Raw genomic sequence first — 6,049 nt, forward strand, 5'->3', positions numbered from 1 at the left:
TGTGGTTGTTCCCCTCACAACAGGTATTCTGTGTTGGATTCTGTTGAGGGGAATGACCTACCAGTGGTAAGCTAGAGTGACCAGACTTCGAGCACCGAGTCCATCCCTGTGCCTCAGAAGGGAAGGGAGGAGAGCAGGAGAGCAATAGTAAATGGGGACATGATGGTTAGAGGGACAGATAGGAGGTTCTGTGGCAGCAAAAGAGACTCACAGATGGTATGCTGCCTCCCGGGTGCAAGAGTCCATGATGTCTCGGACCGCGTTTTCAAGATCCTTAAGGGGGAGAAGGATCAGTCGCTGGTTGTGGTGCACATTGGTACCAACAATGTAGGTAGAAAGAGGGATGAGATTTAAAACAGGAATTTAGGGAGCTAGGCTGAAGCTGAAAGCTAGGACAAAGCATGTAGTCAGCTCTGGTTTGTTACCGGTGCCATGTGCTACTGAGTTGAGGAACAGGGAGAGAGTGCAGATTAACATGTGGCTGCAGGGATGGTCTAGGAGAGAAGGTTTCATCCAAACTTTATCCAAGGTTTCATTGGATAATTGGAGCACATTCTGGGGAAGGTGGGACCTGTACAAACAGAACGGTTTGCACCTGAACCAGAGGGGCACTAATATCCTGGGAAGGAAATTTGTATCGGCTCTTTGGGGGGGGGGGCGGTTTAAACTAATTTGTCAGGGGGTTGGGAAAATGAGATGTAGTCCAAAAGCCAGTGTTGAGAATTGCAAGGTACTGAGGAAGGTACCAAGGTCGCAGGAGTGTACAGGCAGGCAGGATGGTGGATTGAAGTGTATCTACTTCAATGCAAGGAGCATCAGGAATGAGGTAGAACTTGTAGCGCGGACTGGTACTTGGGGCTATGATGTTGTGGCCATTACGGAGACATGGTTAGAACAGGGACAAGAATGGTTGCTGGCAGTTTCAGGGTATAGATGTTTCAGTAAGAGTAGGGAAGGCGGTAAAAGAGGTGGAGGAATAGCTTTGTTAAGCAAGGATAGTTTAATGGCTGCGGAAAGGCATTTCGAGGGCGATCTGCCTACTGAGGTAATATGGGCTGAAGTTAGAAATAGGAAAGGATCGGTCACGTTGTTAGGAGTTTTCTACAGGCCCCCAAATAGTAATAGAGATGTGGAGGAGGAAATGGCAAAGCAGGTTATGGATAGGTGTGGAGGTCACAAGGTAGTTATCATGGGCGACTTTAACTTTCCAAATATTGATTGGAACCTTTATAGGTCGAATAGTTCAGATGGGACACAGTGTGTGCAGGAGAGTTTCCTGACACAATATGTGGATAAGCCGACAAGACGTGGGGCTGCATTGGACTTGGTACTGGATAATGAACTGGGCCAAGGGTTAGATTCGTTTGTGGGAGAGCACTTTGGAGATAGTGACCACAATTTGGTGTCCTTCATTCCTGCAATGGAGAGGGATAGGGTCACATGACAGGCCAAGGTTTATAATTGGGGCAGGGGTAATTATGATGCGATTAGGCAAGAATTAGGGAGCATAAGATGGGAGCAGAAACTGTCAGGTATGGGCACGAACAAAAAGTGGAGGTTTTTCAAGGAACAAATACTGCATGTCCTTGATAGGTATGTCCCTGGCAGGCAGGGAGGAAATGGCCGACTGAGGGAACCATGGCTCACAAAGGAGGTTGAATGTCTTGTCAAGAGGAAAAAGGAAGCGTATGTAAGGATGAGAAAAACAAGGCTCATTTGGGTTACTTGAGGGTTACAAGGTAGCTAGGAATGAGTTAAAGAAGGGGCTTAGGAGAGCTAGGAAGGGGCATGAGAAGTCCTTGGCGGGTCAGATAAAAGAAAGCCCCAAGGCTTTTTACTCTTATGTGAGAAATAAAAGAATGACCAGGGTGACGTTAGGGCTGGTCAAGGATAGTAGTGGGAACTTGTGCACGGAGTCAGAAGAGATCGATGAGGCGTTGAATGAATACTTTTCTTCGGTTTCACTAAGGAGAGGGGCCATGTTTTTGAGGATGAGCACGTGATACAGGCTAATAGGATGGAGGAGGTAGATGTTCTGCGGGAAGATGTATTAGAAATTTTGAAAAACCTGAGGGTGGATAAGTCCCCTGGGCCAGGTGGGATACATCCAGGGATACCTTGGGAGGCATGGGATGAGATTGTGGAGACTTTAGCTTTGATCTTTGGGTCCTCACTGTCCACAGTGATAATGTCAGAGGACTGGAGAGACAAATGTTGTTCCTCTTTTTAAGAAAGGTAATAGGAGTGACTCTGTTAATTATAGGCCAGTTAGTCTTACTGTGGTGGTCGGTAAGTTAATGGAAAGGGTCCTGAGGGATAGGATTTATGACCATTTGGAAAGATGCAGCTTAATCCGGGATAGTCAGCACGGTTTTGTGAGGGGTAAGTCCTGCCTCACAAATTTGATTGAATTCTTTGAGGAGGTAACTAAGTGTGTGGACAAAGGTAGATCAGTTGATCTACATGGATACATGGATTTTAGTAAGGCGTTTGATAAGGTTCCCCGTGGTAGGCTCATGAAGAAGATAAGGAGGTATGGGATAGAAGGAAATTTGGCCAATTGGATAAGTAACTGGCTGTCTCATAGAAGCCAGAGGGTGGTGATGGAGGGAAAATTTTCAGACTGGAGGCCAGTTACCAGCGGAGTATCACAGGGGTCAGTGCTGGGTCCAATGCTTTTTGCGATTTTTATCAATGACTTGAAAGGTGGGTCAATGCTGAAGGGTGGGTTAGTAAATTTGCTGACGACACCAAGATTGGTGGAGTAGTGGGTGAGGTAGAGGGCTCTTATAGGCTGCAAAGAGTCATTGATAGGATGCAGAGCTGGGCAGAAAAGTGACAGATGGAGTTTAACCCCGATAAGTGTGAGGTGATTCATTTTGGTAGGACAAGCTTGAATGCAGATTATAGGGTCAATGGCAGGGTTCTGAGGAATGTGGAGGAACAGAGAGATCTTGGGGTTCATATTCACAGATCTCTAAAGGTTGCCACTCAAGTAGATAGAGCCTTGAAGAAGGCTTATAGTGTGTTAGCGTTTATTAACAGGGCGTTTGAGTTTAAGAACCATGGGGTTATGCTGCAACTGTACCGAACGTTGGTGAGACCACATTTAGAATATTGTGTTCAGTTCTGGTCACCTTATTATAAGAAGGACGTGGAAGCTTGGAGAGAGTGCAGAGGAGATTTACCAGGATGCTGCCTAGTTTGGAAGGTAGATCTTATGAGGAAAGGTTGAAGGAGCTGGGGCTTTTCTTTTTGAAGTGGAGGAGGATGAGAGGCGACTTAATAGAGGTTTATAAGATGATGAGAGAGATTGATAGAGTGGACATGCAGAGACTATTTCCTCGGGTAGATGTAGCTGTTACTAGGGGGCATAACTATAAGGCTCATGATGGGAGGTAGATTCTTTACTCAGAAAGTGGTTGGGGTGTGGAATAGACTGCCTGCTGTGATAGTGGAGTCAGACACTTTAGGAACTTTCAAGCGGTTATTGGATAGGCACATGGAGCAGACCAGAATTATAGGGAGGGGATAGCTTGATCTTGGGATTGGACATAACTCAGCACAACATTGAGGGCTGAAGGGCCTGTACTGTGCTGTACTGTTTCTATGTTTCTAAAATACCGAGGATGCTGGAATATGAAGCAAAAACAGAGAATGTTGGAAAAACCCAGGGGATCTGGCAGCACCCATAGGAAGAGGAAACAGTTAATGTTTCGAGTCTGTATGACTCTTCTTCAGAGCTGAAGTGAGTGAGAAATGTGTTGGATCATGTATTGTGCAAGAGGGGGTGAAACAGCTGGAATAATGATTAGTGGGAACTGGGGATTTTGTGGTAGTGTGGGGTGACATCAATAGGAAATCCCATTGACAGCGATGGGACTGGAGAATCCCTCCGCCAGCATTGCCTTCCACCACAAAGAAACACATGGCTGGGAAGCTGGAAAAACCCCCCATAGTCTGAAGCTGTTGAAGTTAATGTTGGATCTTGAGAGCTGTAACATGCCTAATGTGAAGGTGAGGTGCTTCTCCAATTTGTATTGGGCTTCACTGGAATATTGCAGCAGGCCAAGGATGGACATATGGGCATGAGAGCATGATGGTGAGTTAAAATGGCAAGCGACCAGTAGGTTGGGGTCATGCTTGCGAGCTGAATGAAGGTGTCCTGCAGAGTCGTCACCCAATCTGCATTTAACCTCCCCAACGTAGAGGAGACCACATTGGAGGAGATGCAATGCTGCTTCACCTGAAAGGAGTATTTAGGACCTTGAACAGTGATTATGGTATGCTAGCCTTTATAGGAAGGGGTATAGAGTACAAGAGCTGGCGTCTAATGTTGCAGTTGTATAGAACATTGTTTGGACTGCATTTGGAGTACTGCGTCAAGTTCTGGTCGCCTTACTACCGGAAGGACGTGGAGACCCTGGAGAGAGTGCAGAGGAGGTTTACCAGAATGCTGCCTGGTGTGGAAGGACTGAGCTATGAGGAGAGATTGGGCAAATTGGGGCTGTTTTCCTTAGAAAGACAGAGAATGAGGGGAGATTTAATAGAGGTGTATAAGATTATGAAGGGTATAGATAGAGTAAACAGTGGTTAGCTTTTTCCTAGATTGGAAACAAATATTACAAGGGGCCACGGGCTTAGGGTGAGGGGGGCGAGGTATAATTTGGATGTTGGAGGTTTTTCACACAGTGGGTTGTGGGGGTATGGAATGCTCTGCCAAGTAAGGTGGTGGAGGTAGGCACGCTGGAGTTGTTTAAGAGTTACTTAGATAGGCACATGAGCGGAATAGAGATGGTGGGATATTGGGGACTGTTTTAAATAAGGATCAAGAGCCTTGGGATGTTCCTGGAAATCAATTGATTCCTATGGACCTTCCAACATATTTTCTGGCTCACTTGTTTTACTTTTGAGCTTCTGGGGATTCCCTTGAATGTTTGTATAAGGATGTGCATGTTATTGATGTTTTTCTCTTTTAATCCACAGGTGCTTCAGTCCGCCTTGTTGTCCATCAAGGGGCATACACACGGTGGGTCGTGCGAGAACATAAGAACATAAGAACATAAGAAATAGGAGCAGGAGTAGGCCATCCAGCCCTTCGAGCCTGCCCCGCCATTCAATAAGATCATGGCTGATCTGTCGTGGCTCAGTTCCAAGGTGAAGCCTTCCATTGTTTGCTGGAGCAGATGAGTGAAGGAACAGAGAAAGAGCTAAGATTTTACCTGTTAAAAACCTGTTTAAATTAAGTTTAAATCACTTTGTTCTTTGTAGAACTGTTTAAAGCATTTATTTATTGTATTTACTGCTTTATGAATTCTGAGGGAGTGGTTAGCAGGCAGTTGTGGGCCATCAGCTTTAAATCAGCGCCAGGTTTAAAAGGAGGCCTGGTGTAGACAGCGGGCAGCGGAGTGAGTGGGAAGCAGAGTGAGCTACTAGGGCTTAATATCAAAAAGGGCTGGAAGGAAAAAAGGCCAGGTGTGTTCGTTTGAAAAACAAAAAAATTTTTTCAAAACTACTACAGTGAATAATGGAGGGGCATGTGATGTGTGGTTTCTGTATGATGTGGGAACTGATGGAGCCTAAGGTTCATCCCAGTGACCATGTCTGCAGTAAGTGCAGGTTGCTGGAGGAGCTCCAGCTCAGGGTAAATGAGCTGGCCTCTGAGCTACAGACACTGAGGCTCATCAGGGGGAGAGATGGTGCCATTGTCAATGGGGTGCAAGTGACATCCACCCCCCCTAGACTGGCTAACTCTAAGGGTCAGGGACAAGAGGGGGCTGCTGGGAGGAGGAAGGGGGGTGAGGAGCGGAGGCCTCAGCCTCTTAATCTGCATAACAGGTTTGAGGTTCTTGCTTCCAGGCTGGACGAGAACGAGGCAGGTGAGGTTAGTGAGCAAACTGCACACGGTACAGTGCTGCAGCAGGACATAGGCAAAGAGAAGAGGAAAAGGAACGTAGTAGTGATTGGGGATAGTGGGGTGAAGGGTATTGACACTGTCCTTTGTCACAATGACAAAGTGCACAGAAGGGTGTGTTGTCTGCCTGGTGCT

This window comes from Carcharhinus amblyrhynchos, chromosome 15 (assembly GCF_965287045.1).
Source record: "Carcharhinus amblyrhynchos chromosome 15, sCarAmb.v2.hapA, whole genome shotgun sequence".
Classification (NCBI taxonomy): domain Eukaryota; kingdom Metazoa; phylum Chordata; class Chondrichthyes; order Carcharhiniformes; family Carcharhinidae; genus Carcharhinus; species Carcharhinus amblyrhynchos.